Here is a 27200-nt window from a genome sequence, read left to right as displayed (position 1 = left end):
TTCGAACTTGCAACGTCCCAACACAAGGTGACGTGCACTAACAGAGAGAGCCCCCGTTGGTATCTCAAAGTGTAAATTAGTAATCAAAGACTGACCATATTCTGAAAATATGAAGTTTTTGTCTCACCTATTCCAACATTTACAAAACAACAGTGGTATTTTTATATATAGGTGATTTTTTTTTTTATATTTACGTGAAAAACTGCCCCAGAATTAAAGACCTAGCCGTACGTGGCTTTGCCTGCCGTACTTTGGTTACGGTCATGGCAGCGTAAAACTCTGTGGGCTTACTCCTTGACTTCAGAGAATCACGATGCTTCACCTAGTACAAGAGGTGATGCCCCTGATATTTGAACCTAAATCACCTGCCTAGCGGCCTAGGCCCCATCCCACTAGCCAAGCCCTTTGAAGGGATATCGGCGATATTTGCTACTATGATCTTAGCACCAGATCTGGCTCAGGTTTATGAACCGAGGGAATGAACGCACCATTTAGCCCCACCAATTGAGCCCGGTCCGAACCTACCAACCCAACCACCGCTCAATCGGAGAACCGACAAGTGGGTCCCACTTCTATGCCTCCAACCAACAAGCGGGGACCAACGCGGACAGCACATGGAGCCCACTCTTCTTCGATGGCAGTGAAGGCCCACGATGAGGTTTAGTGTGGGCCCCACTTCTACAGCGCATAAATCTACGGCCTAATAACTGTTCCCAGGTCAGCAACCGTCATGTGTCGCTTCAAGAGGTGGGCCGTAAGATCGAACCTCTCTCCGCCGAAGCTAACGTAGGTGGGGGGATGAATGCCAGGCTGTCACGCGAGCGTCTGCCTGGCAGGCGGATGGCAAGCGCCTCGGATCAAGGGGATTTAGAAACGCTTTGGGTTCCGCCCTGCCTGCTGTTTTCTGCTGCTCCTGACCTTCGTATGGATGGACGGGGGGTATAAAAGGGGAAGGTCTTAAGCCTGCCTTCTTCCTCGCTGATCAGCTGCAGCTCACTCTCTGAGAGAGAGAGAGAAGGATTGTTGTCTCTGAAAGGATAGTGACGAGCGTGAAGCTTTCGGTGGAGCGATCATGCTTTCCCAGGTCGTGGAAGAACGAGCAGAGGAGCCGATTCAGGAGGTTCTTTGAGAAGGTGAGTTTCCGATTCTGTCAATTTCGAGGTTTTATATTCTGATTTACTGTAATTTTTAGCGTGTTTCGCGTGGATTTCAGTGAGTTTCGTTTTTTTCTTTTGTTTTTTATTCGCTTGATTTGCCTATTTTAAGCTTATCTTGCTTGTACGTTGGAATTTTAGTGGGACATTTTGCGATTTTTGTTGATTATCTCCGATCACACTTGCTTTGATTTTTTCTGGTCCAATTGAGAGTAGTTTTATCTGCTTATGCTGATTTTGCTGTCTTTTTCATTGATTTGCTTTCTATTCTATCTATTTTAGTCTTAATTTCACTTCTTCAATTTGGCATGTGAGATAATGGAGTCGAATGAGGTAGCTGGATGGTAAGTCGCACTAACTGAGTGGTCTTCAGGTTTGAACTGCCGTCGTTCCCCAGCTTGCCTATCTTCTCTTAAATTAAAACGGAGAATTGCCTAATCACTTAAATTCTTTTGTTCTTGGGCACCCAAACGTCTTGGCAAGAACAAACGATGATGTAGATGTAGGGTGCAGGACTTTTTGTAGGTGTCTGGTGGATTTGATGCAATTGCTTTAGATAAAGCATTTGAATCAGTGCTCTGTATGAATAGTACGAAAGATACCTTCAAATCTAGAATAGATATGGTTCCCCACCTCGTAGTGAAAACTCATAGTTGTTTTTTACCAATCAGACTGTTCAAAGTCCTGCTATGAGAATGTTGGAGTATCCCTGAGATTTGCAAGTTCAAATGATTCGTGGAGAATTAATTAGTTTTGGATGTGTCCATCACCTTGCTTCAATGGGACTGGTACAACTTTGTCTAGCAAGTTGTTTGGATCGTGGTCATCATGTTCGCTGGTGGCTAGGTCCATAGGACCTTTAACAAAGAATAGATATGGTTCCCCACCTCGTAGTGAAAACTCAATAGTTTTTTTGTTAGCATAAAATGGATCGCGGAAGAGCCACTTACCGGATGCGGCCTTGGACGATTCGATAGACACATCGGTGGATATAGGTGGTCGACATTCTCTTGAGCCAATCGACACCTTCGATGAGCTCAGGCCGTCAGGTCGAAAGGTGAGCAGGACCCTTGAACCTAATGTGTGAAAGAGATCATCCTTTGGTTGCTACCATCAAGCTACCAAGGACCTTTTTATGTAGGGGAGAAGAAGTGGGGGATACATGCATGGCATTCATGCATGTAAACTCTTCACATTCCATAATGAATGTGAACTCTTTACATTCACGTAACAACCCTCCTGATGCAGAGCATCCTGAAGATCCGAGCTTTGAAGACGAATTAGATCCAAATCCAATCCTCAAGATCTGATCCATGATGCGATCCATGGCAGATCCAATTGAGCAGGACCATCCGGGTCCAATTGGATTTTCATGTACCTAGATCCGTTTTTAATATCATGCTGCAACATCTGAGATATTTTGTATCTTTCTTAGAGATTGTAAATTTATGTTTCGATTTCATTTTGTCATGTTACGGAATCACAGTTGTAATACCCATGAATTTTATCCGATAAATAAACTTGAATTTTATGTTCTTGAACTGAATATCAGATAATTTTTATTATTGTATGTGTTAATTGTATTTAGATATCGGATATTCTATTTGGATCTTCAATGTTGGAACCTTTATACCTTGTTCAGAACTTCGATTATTCCATTTGAATCTTAGTTAACAGATCTCAAACATTTTAAGTGGATAACCAATAAGGAATTTTAAGCAAATGGATTGGATCTTTGATATTGGATCCTCCCTATCAGGGTCATATTGGATATTGGATCCAGGACAAATGGAGTTGATCCACGATGTTAAAATCGGATTTTAGTGAGGAAAATTTCAATATCGGATCTATAACACTTTCATGGGATCCGTAGTAGCTTATGCGAAGTTTAGACCCACAGTATTTCTTTTGGATCCTGGACCTCGGAGATTCTATTGTTGTATGGATCTAATTAAAATTTTAATGTTGGATCTATAATAGATTGTTGGAATCCACGATTCGGATCCGGGACCCATATCAATTCGGGTCCATATATATATATTATCATATACATATATTAGAAATAAATAGATAAATATATATATATATAAATAATTTTAATAAATTTACGGTTGGATCCATATGGATCCAACTCACGGATCCACATCGCAAGAGGGACGCGGATCCAACACTCGGTTGGATCCCGGGTCATGGATCCAGACCCGAGCCGCACCCCGCGTACGCAAGGTAAGTGTTTAAATTTTTTTTTTACCCGATACTGGGCTTCCCGATATGCTGCGTAGGGTTCTGAGTGAACCCTAACGCCAGACGATGGCGTGAGAGGGGAAGGGGTGTGCGCAGCCGCCGGGGAGGAGGAGGTAACTACCTCCTTCCGTTTCGGGGGGCCACCTGCCTTATTTACTCCCCCTCCCACACCTCTCTTCCTCTCATGCCTTCCTCTTCCTCCCAGCTCCCTCTCGTTTTTGCGCGCGCCAGCAGGGGCAGCCGACACCCTTTGCATCTTCCCCCCTACGCTCTTCCCCTCCCGTTTCCTTTCCAGCAGCCAGCAGTGATGCTGCCGATTCCCCTTCCCTCGCATACTTCCTCGACTCCCGATGCCTCGCTGCAGCAACCACCCTCACCGGAGCCGGCGGCCCTCCTTCCGCAACAACAACTTATGAGCGCCGAAACAGGTAGGATTCCTGTATCTCTTCTTGCTGGGTATTGAATTAGTCTGGGTGTGATTGGGTTGGTCAGGGAGAAACCCTGTGGTTGGCATGCACCGAGTGTCTGATGAGATTCTTGGCTGCCGGAAAAAGCCTAAGTCTCGTATTTGGGTGGGTTCTTGCCAAACCCTAACTCGGCAATATCCGATCCCATCGATTTGTGGGTTCTTGCATAACCCTAACCTGGAAAATCCCAAATCCGATCGATTTGGAGTTTCGGCTGGATCGCCCCAACTGCGGGGTTTCCGATTTCTTGTATTTGATAACCTCAGATTTGGGGGTTTGATTCTTGGGGGTTAGATGACATAATTTAGGGGTGTTCATTCCAGTATTTGGGTGGAGGAAACATTGAAATTTTTGTATGCTTTATCATGCTGATGAAATCCCTGTTGATTGATCATGTTAGTCTTATCACATAACACATACCCTGTCGATATGAGTTCGGTTGGTCGATATCATGTTAGTTTTATTCGGTAACACATTTCATCATTAGGTTAATTCTTGGTTAGCCGAATGTGTCGGTTTCATTCTGAACGTATAGCTTACTTATAGTAAATTTTGTTAACCGATTCTTGCGTCTGTTCATTTTGAGAATATAAACATGTTAAATTAATTTCTGCTAACCGATCACGATTGTTTCACTTGTAAAATATGGCATCCTTATGCTCAATTCAGGTCAATAGAATGGTGTACAATTCGACCAACCTCGCGAACTGACTTTATTGATAGTTTCTGATCTGCATATCCTTGACAAAAGTATATATTATGACTTGAGTTTGAAATGCCTCATTGGTTGGTTAAATTGATTTGAGGATTATAAACTAAACACTTCTAGGTCTTTATAAATACATATGATGTTAAAACTCTGTATCGGATTTTGGAATTGACTTAGGCTCTTATGCATTTAAATGACTATACATTCAGATAGTGGTTCTGTGATTATACCACATGGCTTTCAAGAAAACTAGAATCTGGTTCGCGTGATTTCAAGGTTGAAACAACAGATCAGACTTTGTAATATGTTTAAACAGTGAATTGCATTCGCCAGGCTTCTCTGGTGTCGGGACAGATCTACATCTGCTTAAACTGTTTTTTTTTTCTGTCAGAAAATGTATTATTTGAACTGCTGGAATGTGGTATGATAGTTGTGTTGAGGAATGGGGTTTTTAAATTGGTTTCACACATACGATGGAGTATATAGTGATATATGGATATGTGATTTGCCTAAGAGGGCAATATATGAATGAGTTACCCGACGTGGGTACTTGAGTTATTGGTTTGCGTGCTATGATGATAAGAATGATAAAAACCTATTTGTAATTATGGTGTGCTAAGTGAGCCTCTGAAAATGTAGACTTCTCTCAATTGTTGATTCTTATAAAATGGTCATACTAGCCATACTATTGTTGGATCTCAAAGGAGGATCATGTTAATCTATTTTGTTGTTTCATCATAGGTTTCTGAAAAATTTAGTTTTACTAGCCCTATATGTGATATCAGTGATCTCTGTTAAATGAAATCTATAGGTTCACAACATCATGTGATAGGATTAGGAATCAACATGCTTATTTTATGGGATTGTTAAAATTGTTTGGAAACAGATTGAAACATTTGCTATTTCTAAATATACATACCTGGTAATCTGTTGTGGGAGAAACCTTGGAAGCAAGTATACATGAGAATCTAGTTGGATTCATGTTAAGTTGAAATTTAAGTTAATATTTACATGCAAATTCCTATTTAGATGCTTATAGGTGGATGCTCGGGTCCATATGAAGCTGCATATTAGTTAGATGCTCAATGCCTATGTAACTGCATAGTAAGTGTATGTTCAATTTCGTACAAAGCTGCATATCAAGTTGATATTCAATGCAAACTTAATTGCATATTAGGTTGTTATTCACTGTTACATGAAGCTGTATATTAAGCTAATGCTCAAATGCTTATTTAGCTGAATGGTAAAATGGTATTCAATTTTATATACTAAGCTGCATAATTTAGCATGTTCAATTGCATATTCCTTAAAATAGGCAAAATGCCATTAAGTATATATCATCTAGAAGGTGCAAATGGCCATGAAGATGTTTATTCTCCAATGTTCATATGCATGTTAAACTGTATATATTTTTCTGAAATACTATTGCCTAACACTACATATTTGCTGAAAGTATTAAATGCCAACTAAGCTATATATCTTGTGGAATGTTCAAATGAGAAGGTGTTTGGAAAAATGTATATAGTTGTATTACCAAATCTCTAAGATTACCCTGCATGCTCAATAAGGGACACCAAGAGTGTCTTTGCTTGTTGGCAGAGCTTTTAATGCATGCCACCCTTTTTATACATAGAGGCGTTGTGGCAATTTTTCTATTAAAGAATAAATAAATAATAATAATGATGATGAATGATGATTTGATAACCGAACCTATTGTAATGAAATAAGCGGAAGAAACCAAGAATGCTAAAGCATTCACTATGTCCCACACGGACAAATGCAACAAGCACAAGAGAGAAAATCCACTAAGGGATATACAAAGGGCCTTATAAAAAGGCTACACACATGAAAAATAATATCACTATTATTGAAGAGGAGCTCTCAAGAGCAATACAACATACATGGGGGGTTCCCCCTATTTATAAGAAGAGGAGACCAAAGGGGCTCCCAATAGAGTCGTTGGGAGCCCCCAACGGTCACATATGTGACCGTTGGGGGCCCCAACGACTCCATTGTGGGGCCCCTTTTCGGTATCCAAAAAATACAAAAATAAAAATAAAAATAAAAATAAAAAATAGTGAAATACGAGAAGCAAAATAAGTACCCCTATGGGGTACTTTGTGAAATGACCATAATACCCCTATCGGGTATTATGGTATTATTACATATGTTTTAACACCCCCCCTCAAACTTTACGGGGGAATGACTGAAAGTTTGCCAAGGAGGAACAAGAAGCGAGGAGCAGGCAGGGCTTTGGTGAAGAAATCAGCAAGTTGATATTCTGAAGTGACATATGGCAGTGTTACTGTCCCACGAAGATATTCATCACGTACATAATGACAATCCATTTCAATATGTTTCGTCCTCTCATGGAAAGTGTGGTTGCTGGCAATGTAGATAGCACTTTTGTTGTCGCAACAAAGCTTCGAAGCCCCGGTAATTTCGACTCCCATATCTTGAAGAAGACTTCGAAGCCACACCAGCTCCATTGTAGTGGTTGCCATAACCCTGTATTCTGCTTCAGTAGAAGACAATGAGACTTTCTGTTGTTTCTTGCACCTCCAAGCAATTAGCGAATCTCCTAGGAATACACAAAAGCCAGTAGTTGAGATTCGATCATTTGGGTTTCCTCCCCAGTCAGCATGAGTATAAGCTAGTAAATCTAAGGAAGAGATTGAGGATAGGAATAGCCCTTTAGTCAAAGTATTTTTAATATATCGAATGATCCGGAGCACAGCACTCATATGCACAGATGTAGGAGCATGCTGAAATTAGCTTGCAGAGTGCACAGCATGAGCAATATCGGGCCTGGTGATAGTCAGATAGGTGAGGGAGCCTATGAGTTGCCTGTAGGGCGTAGGATCGTCCAGCAGAACTCCATCCTCCAGTCGTAGTTTAGCATTGATAACCTCGGGAGTCTCCACCTTTTTATCATCTGAAATCCCAGATTTGGAGCATATGTCTGCAGCAAGCTTCATCTGTGACAGTATATACCCTCGAGGAGAGTATGCAACTTCTATGCCAAGAAAGTACCTGAGAAAACCCAGATCAGACATATCAAAATTATGTTTTAACATATTTTTAACTTTAAGAATACCGTTTTCATCATTGCCAGTGATGATCATATCATCAACATAAAGCAGAAGGATGATGATACTATTACCTGCATTTTTAACAAAAAGAGCAGTGTCAGTATAACATGAGCGAAATCCCAATTGTAACATGATAGCACTAAATCTATCATACCAAGCCTTAGGGGCTTGTTTAAGACCATATAAGGCTTTTAATAACCGAAGGGTTTGTCCTTGGTTAACACTGATTCCCGGCGGAGGATCCATATATACTTCTTCATTCAACTGACCATTAAGAAAGACATTTTTAACATCTAATTGGAATATAGGCCATTTCTTAGATGATGCTACCGCAATTAAAGTTCTAACGCTTGTCATGCGAGCCACGGGAGCAAAAGTCTCCTCATAATCGATGCCATATTCTTGTGAGTATCCTTTAGCAACTAATCTAGCTTTATAGCGCTCTAGGGAACCATCACTTTTTGTTTTGACTTTATAGACCCATCGACATCCTATAGCTTTCTTATTTGGAGGAAGGTGAACTATTTCCCAAGTTTTAGCTTTATTTAAAGCATCTAGTTCAACTTTCATTGCTTCAACCCAATGAGGTATACTTTTTGCTTGATTATAATGGGAGGGTTCATAGTAAGAATGCAAGGCTATTAGACAAGCTCTATATTTAGGTGAAAGAGTTTCATATGAGACAAACCTATTAGGTGGAATTGATTATCTAGAAGAACGCCTAAGGGAGGTTTCTTCTAGGGGTTCATTAAGCCGCAAGAATTTTTCTAAAGCACTAATAGGTTGGGCTTCCTCACGCCGAGTGTATACTTGGAGATTGTCACCATTAGTTGGTGATACATCATCATCATGAGAATCATGAGTATTTTCTAAAATTTCCGGATGACTCAAAGAGTCATCATTTGAATCTTCTAAAAGATCATTGATAAACATATAATCAATTTCATTTGATTTTTCCAATATGTCAAATCCATTTTCATCTTCTAAAAAGGTTACATCTTTGGAGACAAATAACTTATTGTTTTTATGATCAAAGCATCTATAGCCTTTTTGATTTTCACCATATCCTAAAAATACACATTCTATTGCTTTAGGTGACAATTTATCTCTTTTATGTAAAAGAACAAAGCATTTACACCCAAAAATCCGAAGACGATTGTAGTCGGGTGTCATATTAAAAAGTTTTTCATAGGGAGAGATATTATTCAATTTTGAAGATGGCATCCTATTGATTAAATAGGTGGAGGTTAACACGGCTTCGGCCCAAAATTTTTTCGGGATATTTTTAGAAATGAGTAAGGATCTAGTGGTTTCCAAAATATGTCTATGTTTTCTTTCCGCTAGACCGTTTTGTTGAGGAGTTCTTGGGCAAGATTTTTGATGACAAATGCCATGTTGTTTTAGATATGCTTGAAAATCATTTGATAAGTATTCTCCACCCGAATCGGATCTAAGAATGGATATTTGACTTTGAAATTGATTTTGAATTTTTGCATGGAATTCTTTAAAGAAGTTAAAAACTTCCGATTTAAAGTTAAGAAAATAAATCCATACATATCTAGTATAATCATCAATAAAAGTAACATAATATGAATAACCACCTTTAGATAGAACCGGAGATGGCCCCCAAACATCGGAATGCACCAATTCAAAAGGTCTTGTTGTCACAAAGGATCTAATAGGAAAAGGAGTAGACTTCATTTTGCCAAAAATGCAATCTTTGCAATTGATATCTTTTTCTTTACAAAACTTGTGTCCAAAAGGAAAAAGATACATTTTAGAGTAACTTGGATGTCCAAGCCTTTTATGCCAAGTTTCAATATTTTTGTCTTGGACATAAGTACAAAATGAGGTATTTGGAAGCATTAAATTATCCATAAAATAAAGGTCTCCCTTCCTATGGCCTTGCCCAATCCGCTTCCCGGACCGGAGATCCTGCACAAAGCACCCTTGGGATGAGAAAGATATTTCACATCCATGGTCGGCTATTTGAGAAACGGAAAAGAGGTTAAGATTTAATTTTGGAACTATTCTAACTTTTGGAACAAGGAAATTTTGAACATTTTTAGAATCAAGAGTTCCAACACCATTTATTTTGAGAAAAGTTCCATCGGCCGTAGAGACACAAGACATTTTTGAATTGATGTGCACATTGGTTAATGCATTTTCATGAGGGGTCATGTGAAAAGAAGCTCCGGAATCTAAAATCCAAGAGTACGTACCGGGAGGTGATGATGAGGCAATGGCGGCACCGGAGGTGGAAGAAGTGACCTTTAAGATTTGTTGAAGAGCCAAGGAGATTTGTCCAAGAGTGTCTTTGAGATCCCCGTTCTTGCCGTCATCTTCTTTGGTGGTGGATTCTTCAACGGAAGCCACCTTTGGCTTGAATGCCCCATTTAGCTTTGGGCAAACGGGTTTAATATGTCCCGGCTCATAACAATGGTGACATATAATCATTTTTCTTCCACCACTCCCTTGCTTACCAAAATGAGGTGGTTTGTATGTTTTAACATGATTGCCGGGTTTAGATACGGCAAGAACTTCCTCTATGCTTTTACCCATGCTATGCCTAGTCTCTTCTTGAGTAATCTCGGCAATAGCTTCTTCTAAGGGAGGAAACGTGGATCTATGGAGAAGTGAGGATCTCACTTGTTCAAATTCGGGACGAAGCCCAAATAAAAATTGAAACAATCTATCTTGTTCCATTTGTTTTTGTCTTAGAACCACATCCTCCATAGATACCCATTTAGGCTCTAAAAGAGCCAATTCATCCCACAAAGGATTTAGAGCACTATAGTAATCTTGTATGCTCATGTCGCCTTGTTTTGTGGTTCTTACTTTTTCTTGCAAGAAATAAGCTCTTGCAAGATCCTTTTGGGTAAACATACCCTTCATAAAAAACCAAGCTTCATTTGCCCGGCGGAATTTTGCAATATTTGCACATACCTTAAGTTCGACATTATTCATAAACCATGCAAGGATTTTTGCATGGTTGCTCTCCCAATCTTCCATTTGATGATTATAATCTTCAATGGCCTTGAGACGAGCATCGCCTTCAAGTGCTTTCTCTTGATCTCCTTCCATCTTTGTGAGCTTAAGTTGGGGTTCCGGAACGGTTCCCATTACATAACCCCAAAGCTTCTTGCCTTTGAGATTATTCTCCATTGCGGATGCCCACATCATCTAATTTTTTCCATTGAGTTTGAATGATAGATCGATCTTGACTTCCATTGCTACACAAGGAAGATGTGAGAAAGAAAGGAAGTAGAGAGAGACAAGATTTTACCTTTAGAAGATCTTATGGCTCTGATACCATGTAATGAAATAAGCGGAAGAAACTAAGAATGCTAAAGCATTCACTATGTCCCACACGGACAAATGCAACAAGCACAAGAGAGAAAATCCACTAAGGGATATACAAAGGGCCTTATAAAAAGGCTACACACATGAAAAATAATATCACTATTATTGAAGAGGAGCTCTCAAGAGCAATACAACATACATGGGGGGTTCCCCCTATTTATAAGAAGAGGAGACCAAAGGGGCTCCCAATAGAGTCGTTGGGAGCCCCCAACGGTCACATATGTGACCGTTGGGGGCCCCAACGACTCCATTGTGGGGCCCCTTTTCGGTATCCAAAAAATACAAAAATAAAAATAAAAAGAAAAATAAAAAATAGTGAAATACGAGAAGCAAAATAAGTACCCCTGTGGGGTACTTTGTGAAATGACCATAATACCCCTATCGGGTATTATGGTATTATTACATATGTTTTAACACCTATGGGTCGGTTTGTTATGGACATATGAATGTCAAGCGAATGTATTGAGGGTCAGGCATAGACCATCGAAGTTATGATGTGAATCCACATGGAAAAAGAAAATATAATATGGTTGCCCGACTGGTTTAAAGGTATCGGGGCATTCGTGCTTGATTGGTTTAAAGGCACCGAAGCACTTTGGGTGGGTTATGCAATCAATATGACAAAGGTCTGGGACTGGTTTATACACCTTGGTAAAATGACTAAGGTTGGGAATTTTACTGCTATGATAGTAGAAGGAAGTTGGGGAAATGCCCCATACTTCGGGAATATAATTAAATGAAAAGATTAACCCACTCAGATTCGGGCTTACCTTGGAGAGGGTAGGTGGTACAAAACTCCGGGGACATGTGTTTATCTGTTTCGAGCTAAAGTGACTCGATGGTCCCCAGTCCTCGGAGTTGTGGGGGGGGGGACCCGGACTACCAATATGTCCTAGGTGGTAGCTCTTTGTTCTTCTGCAGAACTTAGGGATGCATCCTGTTTTTGGTTTTGGCCTTTGGGAGGTTCTCTCGGTCACTGGCCGCTCCCTTAGGATTTTAGTCACAGTTAGAATGTTCGGGTTAATAAAACAACTTTGAATAATATACCCCCGAACGTTCTCTTCTGTGATGGTTGCCTTGACCCGTGTGTACCCGCGGGATAAGATAATATAAACACTATTTAGAACAGTTAGGTATCACAGTGAGTGAAGTTACTCAAGGGACATGTACATATTCTTTCAGCATGCTCTATATTTTGAAATTTAAATGAACTGAAATTCTGAAATGGGTAAATATGAGATGATTGAACTATTACATGAAAGTTATGCATGTTATTGTTATTGTTGTTGCATAACTTAACTCACTTGCTTATTAATGTTGCATACCGTGTACTATCTGCTCACGTATATGACTGTTGATTACTGTTGTTGCTTTACGTGCTATTGTATATACTAAAGATTTACACTTGACACCCACATCATATACTAGACTCATGATGTACTTGCATTAAGAGTTACAGTTTTCCTACTTAGACGTGGTAGTCTAATTCCAATCAATTTACTATTTTTTTCAGGTAAAGAATATGGTTTATGAGCGGCTGCAGGATGAGGCATCGGATCGAGGTTTTTGGATTTATTGTTTGAGGAATCGCTTGGGTTTATTGTAATTTTTAACTGTTCATATAAATTATAACTCTGTTAATTTTCATTGATAAATGGAATGAGATAAATGTGTTGCATTTTCTCTCCACCGTAATGTCTCGAAATACTTAACCCTATATTATTTCTTGTTTCCGTTGTTATATATATATATATATATAAAAAAAAATCTTCAAATTTTTGGTTAAAATTTCGGGGCGTTACAGTTATGGTATCAGAGCTTGGGAACAATAAATCAAAGATCACGGTCGTGCCACACCCTGCAAACGCTCTGTGAGTATGAGTTATTTTGTTTTGTTATTTATCATAATACCTGTTCTTTTATTGTGATTCTCATATTAGCATATAGGTGAATTCACGCCTACAATTGATTAATTTGGACTTATTAGGGAATGATGTATCACGCCTACGTAGTTTCTCTGTAGATGATTGTATTATGATTGTCCGAATGGATTTATCATGATTGATGTCTGTGTCATGGATATCTGATTAAATTTCTTAGTAGATATGTGTGTGTGTTTCACGTCGAAATAATCAAATATGATATGATATAATAATTATCAATTCACATGATATGATGATCCGAATGTCTCAGATACATATATGATTGGAATCCTATCTGCATCACTCGAACTACGTAGAAGTTACGTATCTTGAGGTTTAGTTGATTCTTGATATATAGATGATCACATTGTATAGAACTCATGCTTCGAGGTTAGATTTGGAAAATGCAATGCTCCGAGTGGTAATGATATGGTGTATAGGATAATATGCTTTTATATGATCTAATTGAAAGGCCACGTGATCTCAAATTTTGAAATCATGCGATATATGCTTAAGTTCACTAGTGAACTATGATTCATGGAGCCTTATTGGTGAAAAAGTGTGATTCCATGATTTTTAGAGTCATATGAAGTGATGATGCATATTAATGATATGTATACTTGTGCCCATATTGGTGGCTACCGACCTTGAGAGCGGTCGATCGTAGTTATGCATATATCACTATTTTGGCACCTGTTGAAGACCTTTTCCATAAAAGGTTATCTGGGAAGGCGTGTATGACCAAGATCAGGTAATCCGGCTAGAACGGTAGATCTCCGTGAGGAAATACATTGTCCAAGAACGGGCAGCCGCAAGGACGGTAAGTTCCTGTGAGGAAGTGTAATGTCCAAGACCGGGTATACCATCTAGGGCAGTAATTCCGTGTGGGGTTGTGCATTTCCTAGACCAGATGATTCAACATGGATCTTGTTAACCTTTAATTAATAAAGAGTCATGTCAAATTGAGAGAATTTGCTGAGATTAATTGATATAGCCTATTAGGGATCAAGAGATTTGGCTTTGGTTATAGCAGAATTAGATCATTATTGATTTTAGGTCTTGATACAATGTTATGTTTATGTCTTTCGTGGATAGATGAGTCATTCTGTGAGAGAATTATGCCTTGGGCGAGATCTCGATTGGAGACAACTAACCGTGCAAAGCCTTGAGAAGTAGGAATAAGTGGAGGTTATTCAGGATAAAAAGTCCATCAGAAATAACAAAGACAAAAACAATGACATGGTTATGATAAAATAAAGGAAAACTCTATCCAATAATCAAGAACAAGCTAAAAGAATATCAGGTCGTGTCTATCCTCACTAGGAATTAGTGAAAATACACTCTAATTGTCTTAGGTTAAGATTTTCTCGTGATTCATTACATTTTTGCCATTAAAGGAATCATATATGAATTTTTGTCGAGACCAAATTTTAGCTCCAAACTTCTCTTAGAAACTCATCGTGTGTTGTCCTCATATTTATATGTGGGTTATATGTAGGGAGCTCGCACACATACGTACGTCCTTGACGATACCAATCCTCTCAGACTACGATCTCTACGGGAATACTACAATGAAATTTCGAGGACAAAATTCTTTTTAGGGGGAAAGGATGTAATACCCATGAATTTTATCCGATAAATAAACTTGAATTTTATGTTCTTGAACTGAATATCAGATAATTTTTATTATTGTATGTGTTAATTGTATTTAGATATCAGATATTCTATTTGGATCTTCAATGTTGGAACCTTTATACCCTGTTCAGAACTTCGATTGTTCCATTTGAATCTTAGTTAACAGATCTCAAACATTTTAAGTGGATAACCAATAAGGAATTTTAAGCAAATGGATTGGATCTTTGATATTGGATCCTCCCTATCAGGGTCATATTGGATATTGGATCCAGGACAAATGGAGTTGATCCACGATGTTAAAACCGGATTTTAGTGAGGAAAATTTCAATATCGGATCTATAACACTTTCATGGGATCCGTAGTAGCTTATGCGAAGTTTAGACCCACAGTATTTCTTTTGGATCCTGGACCTCGGAGATTCTAATGTTGTATGGATCTAATTAAAATTTTAATGTTGGATCTATAATAGATTGTTGGAATCCACGATTCGGATCCGGGACCCATATCAATTCGGGTCCATATATATATATTATCATATACATATATTAGAAATAAATAGATAAATATATATATATATATATATAAATAATTTTAATAAATTTACGGTTGGATCCATATGGATCCAACTCACGGATCCACATCGCAAGAGGGACGCGGATCCAACACTCGGTTGGATCCCGGGTCATGGATCCAGACCCGAGCCGCACCCCGCGTACGCAAGGTAAGTGTTTAATTTTTTTTTTTACCCGATACTGGGCTTCTCGATATGCTGCGTAGGGTTCTGAGTGAACCCTAACGCCAGACGATGGCGTGAGAGGGGAAGGGGTGTGCGCAGCCGCCGGGGAGGAGGAGGTAACTACCTCCTTCCGTTTCGGGGCCACCTGCCTTATTTACTCCCCTCCCACACCTCTCTTCCTCTCATGCCTTCCTCTTCCTCCCAGCTCCCTCTCGTTTTTGCACGCGCCAGCAGGGGCAGCCGACACCCTTTGCATCTTCCCCCCTGCGCTCTTCCCCTCCCGTTTCCTTTCCAGCAGCCAGCAGTGATGCTGCCGATTCCCCTTCCCTCGCATACTTCTTCGACTCCCGATGCCTCGCTGCAGCAACCACCCTCACCGGAGCCGGCGGCCCTCCTTCCGCAACAGCAACTTATGAGCGCCGAAACAGGTAGGATTCCTGTATCTCTTCTTGCTGGGTATTGAATTAGTCTGGGTGTGATTGGGTTGGTCAGGGAGAAACCCTGTGGTTGGCATGCACCGAGTGTCTGATGAGATTCTTGGCTGCCGGAAAAGCCTAAGTCTCGTATTTGGGTGGGTTCTTGCCAAACCCTAACTCGGCAATATCTGATCCCATCGATTTGTGGGTTCTTGCATAACCCTAACTTGAAAAATCCCAAATCCGATCGATTTGGAGTTTCGGCTGGATCGCCCCAACCGTGGGGTTTCCGATTTCTTGTATTTGATAACCTCAGATTTGGGGGTTTGATTCTTGGGGGTTAGATGACATAATTTAGGGGTGTTCATTCCAGTATTTGGGTGGAGGAAACATTGAAATTTTTGTATGCTTTATCATGCTGATGAAATCCCTGTTGATTGATCATGTTAGTCTTATCACATAACACATACCCTGTCGATATGAGTTCGGTTGGTCGATATCATGTTAGTTTTATTCGGTAACACATTTCATCATTAGGTTAATTCTTGGTTAGCCGAATGTGTCGGTTTCATTCTGAACGTATAGCTTACTTATAGTAAATTTTGTTAACCGATTCTTGCGTCTGTTCATTTTGAGAATATAAACATGTTAAATTAATTTCTGCTAACCGATCACGATTGTTTCACTTGTAAAATATGGCATCCTTATGCTCAATGCAGGTCAATAGAATGGTGACTTGAGTTTGAAATGCCTCATTGGTTGGTTAAATTGATTTGAGGATTATAAACTAAACACTTCTAGGTCTTTATAAATACATATGATGTTAAAACTCTGTATCGGATTTTGGAATTGACTTAGGCTCTTATGCATTTAAATGACTATACATTCAGATAGTGGTTCTGTGATTATACCACATGGCTTTCAAGAAAACTAGAATCTGGTTCGCGTGATTTCAAGGTTGAAACAACAGATCAGACTTTGTAATATGTTTAAACAGTGAATTGCATTCGCCAGGCTTCTCTGGTGTCGGGACAGATCTACATCTGCTTAAACTGTTTTTTTTTTCTGTCAGAAAATGTATTATTTGAACTGCTTGAATGTGGTATGATAGTTGTGTTGAGGAATGGGGTTTTTAAATTGGTTTCACACATACGATGGAGTATATAGTGATATATGGATATGTGATTTGCCTAAGAGGGCAATATATGAATGAGTTACCCGACGTGGGTACTTGAGTTATTGGTTTGCGTGCTATGATGATAAGAATGATAAAAACCTATTTGTAATTATGGTGTGCTAAGTGAGCCTCTGAAAATGTAGACTTCTCTCAATTGTTGATTCTTATAAAATGGTCATACTAGCCATACTATTGTTGGATCTCAAAGGAGGATCATGTTAATCTATTTTGTTGTTTCATCATAGGTTTCTGAAAAATTTAGTTTTACTAGCCCTATATGTGATATCAGTGATCTCTGTTAAATGAAATCTATAGGTTCACAACATCATGTGATAGGATTAGGAATCAACATGCTTATTTTATGGGATTGTTAAAATTGTTTGGAAACAGATTGAAACATTTGCTATTTCTAAATATACATACCTGGTAATCTGTTGTGGGAGAAACCTTGGAAGCAAGTATACATGAGAATCTAGTTGGATTCATGTTAAGTTGAAATTTAAGTTAATATTTACAGGCATATTCAGTTGATATGCAAATTCCTATTTAGATGCTTATAGGTGGATGCTCGGGTCCATATGAAGCTGCATATTAGTTAGATGCTCAATGCCTATGTAACTGCATAGTAAGTGTATGTTCAATTTCGTACAAAGCTGCATATCAAGTTGATATTCAATGCAAACTTAATTGCATATTAGGTTGTTATTCACTGTTACATGAAGCTGTATATTAAGCTAATGCTCAAATGCTTATTTAGCTGAATGGTAAAATGGTATTCAATTTTATATACTAAGCTGCATAATTTAGCATGTTCAATTGCATATTCCTTAAAATAGGCAAAATGCCATTAAGTATATATCATCTAGAAGGTGCAAATGGCCATGAAGATGTTTATTCTCCAATGTTCATATGCATGTTAAACTGTATATATTTTTCTGAAATACTATTGCCTAACACTACATATTTGCTGAAAGTATTAAATGCCAACTAAGCTATATATCTTGTGGAATGTTCAAATGAGAAGGTGTTTGGAAAAATGTATATAGTTGTATTACCAAATCTCTAAGATTACCCTGCATGCTCAATAGGGGACACCAAGAGTGTCTTTGCTTGTTGGCAGAGCTTTTAATGCATGCCACCCTTTTTATACATGGAGGCGTTGTGGCAATTTTTCTATTAAAGAATAAATAAATAATAATAATGATGATGAATGATGATTTGATAACCGAACCTATGGGTCGGTTTGTTATGGACATATGAATGTCAAGCGAATGTATTGAGGGTCAGGCATAGACCATCGAAGTTATGATGTGAATCCACATGGAAAAAGAAAATATAATATGGTTGCCCGACTGGTTTAAAGGCATCGGGGCATTCGTGCTTGACTGGTTTAAAGGCACCGAAGCACTTTGGGTGGGTTATGCAATCAATATGACAAAGGTCTGGGACTGGTTTATACACCTTGGTAAAATGACTAAGGTTGGGAATTTTACTGCAATGATAGTAGAAGGAAGTTGGGGAAATGCCCCATACTTCGGGAATATAATTAAATGAAAAGATTAACCCACTCAGATTCGGGCTTACCTTGGAGAGGGTAGGTGGTACAAAACTCCGGGGACATGTGTTTATCTGTTTCGAGCTAAAGTGACTCGATGGTCCCCAGTCCTCGGAGTTGTGGGGGGGGACCCGGACTACCAATATGTCCTAGGTGGTAGCTCTTTGTTCTTCTGCAGAAGTTAGGGATGCATCCTGTTTTTGGTTTTGGCCTTTGGGAGGTTCTCTCGGTCACTGGTCGCTCCCTTAGGATTTCAGTCACAGTTAGAATGTTCGGGTTAATAAAACAACTTTGAATAATATACCCCCGAACGTTCTCTTCTGTGATGGTTGCCTTGACCCGTGTGTACCCGCGGGATAAGATAATATAAACACTATTTAGAACAGTTAGGTATCACAGTGAGTGAAGTTACTCAAGGGACATGTGCATATTCTTTCAGGATGCTCTATATTTTGAAATTTAAATGAACTGAAATCCTGAAATGGGTAAATATGAGATGATTGAACTATTACATGAAAGTTATACATGTTATTGTTATTGTTGTTGCATAACTTAACTCACTTGCTTATTAATGTTGCATACCATGTACTACCTGCTCACGTATATGACTGTTGATTATTGTTGTTGCTTTACGTGCTATTGTATATGCTAAAGATTTACACTTGACACCCACATCATATACTAGACTCATGATGTACTTGCATTAAGAGTTACAGTTTTCCTACTTAGACGTGGTAGTCTAATTCCAATCAATTTACTATTTTTTTCAGGTAAAGAATATGGTTTATGAGCGGCTGCAGGATGAGGCATCGGATCGAGGTTTTTGGATTTATTGTTCGAGGAATCGCTTGGGTTTATTGTAATTTTTAACAGTTCATATAAATTATAACTCTGTTAATTTTCATTGATAAATGGAATGAGATAAATGTGTTGCATTTTCTCTCCACCGTAATGTCTCGAAATACTTAACCCTATATTATTTCTTGTTTCCGCTGTTATATATATATAAAAAAAAATCTTCAAATTTTGGGTTAAAATTTCGGGGCGTTACAACAGTAAATTTTTTTTAGGTACCAGATTGTACGGATCCGGATAGTTCTAGTACCCTGTAGGATTGATTTGCGGCACTAGAGGGTGTATGAGGAAGTCGAGTAGATTTTTTTTCCTGCATTTTTTGATTTGGATGCAGAATATCGAACGTTTGGATCTTACACAAGATCCAAACCACTTGAGGTCCAATACTAGTTGGTGCCACTTCATGTGGACAACCAAAGGCTCCAGTCAAACTCCAAGTTTGACTGAGAAAAGGAGCATATGGCTGTTGGAGGCAATGATGCATTTTTTTTTCAAAAGGAGCCCATGCATTGGGCAAGTGGGCGACAACTTGGAGAAGCCCACCCCCCTTTGTGAGTGATTGGAGCTGGGGCGTGGCATCATCATTTCACCATTTGAGAGCTTAAGACCCTTATGGTGGTCGACCATGAGGGTTGGTGGTTGTTGTTTTGAGAAAAAAAAGAAAAGAAATTTGAAATAGTGATGAAAGAGGAGAAGAGGCTGTTTGAAGGGTGAACACAGTCCCAATATTTTGGCCGTATCTCCTCAAATATTGGTCTAAATTGCATGATTTTTAGCTTGCTGGAAAGCTAAGATCCTTCTCTACAAGTTTGTTGTTTACTATTTGGCTTGATTCAGCTCGGTTAAGTGGCTAAAGTCCCGGACAAGTTGCCTGCTTACGACATCAAGGAAGAAGGTGAAAGGAAAATGCGAGTTGGAGCTTGGTGTGTGCTCGAAGGTTCTATTGGAGAAGGTCACGTAGGTTGAGTTGCTGCAGGAGTCATGTCCACGGCTTGAGGGCTCAACATCTCCTACCTTCCACGAACTAGTGATGGTGTTGGCTGCAACACAGCCGCACCATCTTCTTTATGAAATTGTGTTTGCATCCCTTGATCTCCTGTTATTTTTATGCTTCAATCTTGATGTTTGTTGAATATAACTGCAAATTAATTGATTGTTGTCAATGTACTGAGTGTTTAAAAACATTTTATGTTATTGAATGCGATTTCCAGTCATATCTTGATTCTGAGCATTGTGGTTTATCCATTTCGTTTTTTTGTCAAAAATCGGAATCCCAATTCTAGAGTTGTCAGAGACGACTCCAAAGAATTGATTGTATCTGCTTAGATACTGGTCCAATTTTAGTGTTCTTGGGCTTTCTAGAAAGCCAAGACACAAACCTTCAACATTGCTGTTGAGATTGCGGCCTGATTTGTTCGGCAGGGACCCGAAAATTCTATGTGAAACCGTCGGTCGGACAGAGCCTGTCAGCTCCTGTCCCGTCTAGAACACTCCAGATAGTGTTTCGTGTTTTTGGGATTCCTCTCGATTCCCTCCATGAAAATTTGATTTGTTTGATTCCGTGGAAAGCTAAGCCATAACCCTAAAACTTTTATGTTCAACATCATGGCTGATCTTAGTCTAAGTGTCTCAAAATTATCCATCTATCTGCTGTTGTCGGGAATTTAAAGCATTTGTTAATATCCTGATTTAGATTTTTTAGTCTCTCGATTTTTTGAAATTTCCTGCATGATTTGTGAATATGAAACTTGAATTAGTTAGCTGAAATACTATTGAACCTAATTACTATTCTGAGTTTCATTTGATTCGTACGTTTGCAAGTCTGAAATTCATGTTGATGTGAGTGCATGTTACGAACCCTAGATTACAATTTATAACAAATACCACATACTGTTTTGAAAGTTTAAAAATCCATAGAGGATCATAGAAAACTCAGAAAAATTCAAATTATAGCTCGTTGGAAAGATCTGGATTTGACTTATATTTCATCCGTTGAGATTTTTCATAAACTCTTTTGTCTGAGGGGTCAAAGACCCCTTCGAACAGACTGTTTGCTGAACCGGGAGTTTGTCGCAGACTTGCCTACCAGTCCCAGTTTCGAGTCCGTGGAAAATCTTGTGATTTCATATTCGTTAGAAAGATGCGTGAGTCACGCATGACTTTCCTTTGGATCGCCTTTGTCGAAACAGAGCACATGGGTCCCAAAAACTCTGTTTTCCATAGTCCTATTCGGACTCACTCCCGTGAAACGCTTCCGCACGTATCGAGATCCATTTGGATCTTGGATAGTGGATTGGTGCTTACTGAGTCCACATCACCTCCCCACTTCTTATCTTTTGGTGTGCCTTGTGTCAAATCGGGTCACCTCTGGTTGGACCCAATCCGAAATGTCCAACATTCTCCCACTTGACCCATTGACACAAATAAGCACATAATTGAGTTTTTTTACCGTTATCTTAATTTAATTTTCGTGTGGGTTCACATGCTATTCTGTATCAGAAGAATGAATCATACGAGTTACGAGATGTCATATTTTCATGCACTATAATATTATTCATTTTCAGTGTTTTAGTATGTTAAGATTATCTTTATGAATGAGTTGATCTCTAACCTATTCTATTGGTCCTTTTTAATATTGTTATTCTGCTATTATCTCTACCCAAATGAGAGATACTTTATACAACATCAACAATGCACAAAACCATATAGAATCAATTTAGTTTCATAAATGTGATCGCATATAACCATAATGTATTGTCATACATCAAAATGAATTAAACAGACCCATCCCCATTATATGTTGGGAACTTAATTCCGGTGCTAGCCCTTTAGTAAGGGGATCCACAATCATTTCCTTTGTACCGATTGTATCAATACACACTAAATGGTTCTCGGTCATTTCTTAATAACAAAGTATTTCAACTCCATTGTTGACATGAGGTGGAACCTTTGTTGTTATCCGAGAAGGATATGACAACTTCATTATCACATAAGATCTTTAGTGGCCTCTCAATAGAGTCTACTATACGAAAACCCGAAATGAAACTTCTAATCCATATGCCCTGAGATGAAATTTTGTTTAAATAAATAATTTTTGCCTTAATGACTTTCAGAAATTCCTTCACTATTCTACAGTAAGAGATGACACCTCGAATATTCTTAGTCACTCGCGATTGCAAATGCAACAGACTAAGATTATTTGAGCACTCTCACTTCTCATAAACAGCCTTCTGAGTGCTCTCACTTCTCATAGACAACCTTCGTAACGATTGTTCTATTCTCTGTGTGAGTGGGAGATTGCTCTATATGAGATTCATATTGAAAAGGTAAACATGAGACCCTTTATTATTCACCTTTTCTAAGACAAGTATAATAGAGTCATTATTGTTCCACTTTGGTGAAAACAATAATACTTAAAGTTGCTTCGCCTTCTCAATTCTCAAGGAATTGTCTTCAATTGGTGAAACTAATAGATCATGTAACCAGGGGCAATTCAGCACTTTACCTTTGGGTACGAACATGCTTGTGTACACATATGCTATTATACCTTATGTGAATTTGGAACACAATAACCTACCTTTGAGCAGAATCATTGTTTCGTAAAGTCACACACAATCTCAATACCGAATTTCAATCTCAACACGGTCCAAAAAACCCTCAATCAACAAAACTCAGATAATTTTTTGTGATAACTAGAGTGAGTTGATCAAAATCTCTTACCGCAAGTTCATGTAAAGCATGTCATAACACAAATAAAGTGCATACATTCATAATCTCATGCTTAAATAATCATGGATATCTCAAAAAACAACGTGAAACACACCTTATATCATGTTAGAGTTACCAAAAAATATGTGATCAATAATAAAGACATGCATTTATGAGTCATATCCGGGATTGAGGTCTTAAAACTGCCTAAACGGGTCCTTAAAGACTCTGAATCGGTCACTAAAAGCTCTGAACCAGTCACAAAAACTCTGAACCAGTTTAGAAAACCACTGAATCGGTCACTGAACCGGTTCTGCTCTTTAAAAGGGGTAAACAATGCATGTATCCAGTTTCAGACTTGATCCGACCCAAAACAACACCTGGGTTGGATCTCTCAATCCAGACCCAGTCTAAAACAGATTATGAGTCGGATCCCATGATCCAAACCCGGTCCAACCAGAACCCACAACAGGTCTGGGTCCTGGACTGGGTCCAACCTGGTACACCTGGAACCCACAACGGATCCGGGTCTTGGACCAGGTCCGACCTAGTCGGTCATATATCCGGTCCACCCGGAACCCCTAACGGGTCTGGGTCCCGGATCGAGCGCAGGCTCAATCCACTCGGACCCATACCCAATCCACCCGGAATGCTCTTCTTGAAATACAACCTCTGGAGATCTCAAATGCCGACGAGGTCTGAACGAAAGTTGCTCGAAATTTAATTGCGAACAACTTTCGTTTTAACGTCGTTGCTGAAAACGCAAATCAAGGCATCGGGCTGTGCTTGGACAAAGTTCTACCGAAATTCTGTAGAGCCGTTGGAAAACACGCTGGAATCCCTCCACACAACTATCATTCAAACAAGATCTTCACACGTCAATGAACTTAGATCCACTGGCGGATCGTCGATTCTCTATCGGAGATGGACAAAATTTAATGATATACAGTAAAGGCTGCCTCAACAGTCGTTGGCGGACAACCAACCAAATGGTTGGCTGAAACGACTGTGTCTGGTGGTGGGTTGCTTGTCAATGCTTCCCCCATCATCGCTAGACATCCCAAAACCAAACGGGAGTTCAACAAGAGAGAACAACGCCAACAAAAAAATTTGGTAAGTGCTGCATAGACACCGACACCCACACCCCGAATATGCGCAACAGATGCACGGTGTGAGCCCATAACCCAATGTTAGCATGAAATGGATCGCAGAAGAGCCACTTACCGGATGTGGCCTTGTATGATTCGAACGACATGTGTGAGCCCATAACCCAATGTTAGAATAAAATGGATCGCAAAGGAGCCACTTACCGGATGCGGCCTTGGACTATCTCATCGGCACTTCGGTGGATGCGGGTGGTCGACATTCTCCTCAGCCAATCGACGCCGTCGATGAGCCTAGGTCAAAAGGTGAGGAGGACCCTTGAACCCAATGTGTGAAAGAGATCACCCTTTGGTTGCTACCATCAAGCTACCAAAACCCTTCACATTCCATAATGAATGTAAACTCTTCACATTCATGCAACAACCCTCCCCACTTCTCATTGTCCTTTGGTGTGTCTTGTGTCAAACTGAGTCACCTTCGGTTGGACCCAATCCGAAATGTCCAACATTTTTTACCCGTCAGGCTGTTCAAAATCGTGCTATGAGAATGTTGTTTGAGCATCCCTGAGATTTGCAAATTCAAATTTGTCGTGGAGAGGAAATTAGTTTTGGATGTGTCACCTTGCTTCAATGGGTCTGGTACGACTTTGTCTAGCAAGTTGTTTGGATTGTGGTCATCATGTTCGCTGGTGGCTAGGTCCATAGGACCGTCAACAAAGAAGTGGGTTTACTAGGGAAATCTTGATTCCTTTTTATCTTGTCAACGAGATGATGCTTGCTAAGCTATTTATGTTGGAGCCGTCCTTGGATGCAGCTGTTGTAGATACCATAAACAGGGATATAAAGAGCCAAATAGCTAAACAAGTTCATGCTTGTTGTTCTAGTGTTAGATCCCTCTTACCTATTTGCTATATTCATATTGCCACCCTTAGCATATTCATTGTTGGTACAAAGTAAAACTGGCTCATGTTCTATCAAATAACCTGGGATAACTTGAAGAAATATGTACTTGTGATGCAGCGCAAAATGGCGATGCTTTCACGATAAGGGGTGCCCTCGTTGGCGCTCCTCAATGCAGCCACAGGAGACAGACCACAACGTAACAAGCCTGGCACTGTTATAGTTCTTCCATGCACGATCAGGCGTGCGGCAATAAATAACACAAACGAACTGCACTTGATGCAGCGAACAGGGGGAATTGCAAGGGTCACGCGAAGAGGGGCTGACGCTGATGGCTTCGTGCGATGCACAACCGTGCAGCCTGAAGGAAGAATCCACTAATAATGCCCACGGAAAGGGTTTGACAACAGGGAGTAATGAATAAAAAACAGCAAAAGATCACTAGGTCTGAGTAACTTGTTATTATTAAAGGACTGACATTGTTGACAGAAAAAGAGAAGCTGCTGCAACAAAAACAAAAGAGTAAAATGTAAAACAAAGAACTTAACGTAAAAGCTGTTGTAGAAAACTGTGTAAACTGAACATGACAGAAGAATAATAAACAATAGGGAAGTAAAGACAAAAACTATAATTGCAAAACAGGAAGAATCAAGGAAAATGACAAAGGAAAAAGGAACTGTTGAAAAAACCCAAAAGCAAAGGCTGCTGCAATCTTTAATTACGTCTTCTCCTCCTCACGCAACCCTAGAATAGGGTATTTTAAAAGTGGCTAACGGATCTGGATCTCTGGTCCAGTCCTCGGACCCGATCATTCCTTATGCTGCAATTGGATCCGGATCTCGGGTCCGGCCTTGGACCCGGGACAACTCTTGTTTCCTGCTGGAGGTGGGTTGGGCTTGCAGGGCCCTGATGTGCAACCGAATGACATTAAAGCGGGCCTGCGCAAGGATGTCGGCCCCGCGATCATCCAGCAGATGGTGTCATATCCATCATGGTTTCTTGATGCATTCAATTATGCCATTGCAACAAATATGGATGTCTTAAATTTGCGTATTGGTGGACCTGATTACTTAGACCTTCCATTGGTCGAAACGGTTTGGGAGTTGAATGCAAATAATATTATTATGGTTTCGGCAATGGGGAATGACGAGCCTCTTTATGGAACATTGAACATTCCAACAATAATTGATCTTTTGAAGCCGTTTGGGTTTGTTTTGGGGAACAAGATCATGAGCGGGGATTTCTCTATGGGCAGTGAGCAGAGCCACTATGCATTCAGGGCAAATATACTAAAATTTTCAGAAGGTGGTCCAGTTTTTGGTAATCATGCTTGTATTGTTGGGATTCTAGCCAAACCCTTAAGACCATGTGCTGGAGGGACAAAAATTCAGCTTGTGCTTCCATGGGGTGACATAGCAGATGGTACAGACGATCAACTTCAAAACAAATCTACAGGCTTTGATTTGGGGGTATTCCGAGAATATCGATACATGTTGCCTATCGTCAATGTGTCTGGTTTATATGCATATCGTGATGACAACAAGTCGTCAGAGTCGACTTCTTCCCAACCAGGGAAGAATGATGCAGAGCAGGACCGGACGTCCCAGATCCAGCAGGAAACAAGAGCTGTCCCGGGTCCAAGGCCGGACCCGAGATCCGGATCCAATTGCAACATAAGGAATGATCGGGTCTGAGGACTGGACCAGAGATCCAGATCCGTTAGCCACTTTTAAAATACCCTATTCTAGGGTTGCGTGAGGAGGAGAAGACGTAATTAAAGATTGCAACAACCTTTGCTTTTGGGTTTTTTCAGCAGTTCCTTTTTCCTTTGTCATTTTCCTTGATTCTTTCTGTTTTGCAATTATAGTTTTTGTCTTTACTTCCCTATTGTTTATTATTCCTCTGTCATGTTCAGTTTACACAGTTTTCTACAACAGCTTTTACGTTAAGTTCTTTGTTTTACATTTTACTCTTTTGTTTTTGTTGCAGCAGCTTCTCTTTTCCTGTCAACAATGTCAGTCTTTTAATAATAACAAGTTACTCAGACCTAGTGATCTTTTGCTGTTTTTTATTCATTACTCCCTGTTGTCAAACCCATTCTGTGGGCATTATTAGTGGATTCTTCCTTCAGGCTGCACGGCTGTGCATCGCACGAAGCCATCAG

At 39.7% G+C, this 27200-nt stretch overlaps 1 protein-coding gene across 4 annotated transcripts in view; it reads left to right on the top strand.

Moving 5' to 3' along the window:
• The first annotated feature begins 896 nt into the window (after nt 1-896).
• The window catches only part of LOC149815566 (shaggy-related protein kinase epsilon-like), a 46764-nt gene continuing 20460 nt past the window's right edge, over nt 897-27200 (top strand). For all 4 annotated transcript variants that reach the window (XR_016427840.1, XR_016427839.1, XM_089988469.1 and 1 more), the window contains exon 1: nt 897-1133. The gene's annotated coding sequence lies outside the window, so the exon portion shown is untranslated. The remainder of the gene's footprint in view (nt 1134-27200) is intronic.

This window comes from Nuphar pumila, chromosome 15, assembly GCF_984573655.1.
Source record: "Nuphar pumila chromosome 15, dmNupPumi1.hap1.1, whole genome shotgun sequence".
Taxonomy (NCBI): Eukaryota; Viridiplantae; Streptophyta; class Magnoliopsida; order Nymphaeales; family Nymphaeaceae; genus Nuphar; species Nuphar pumila.
This window is presented reverse-complemented; position numbering and strand designations above follow the sequence as displayed.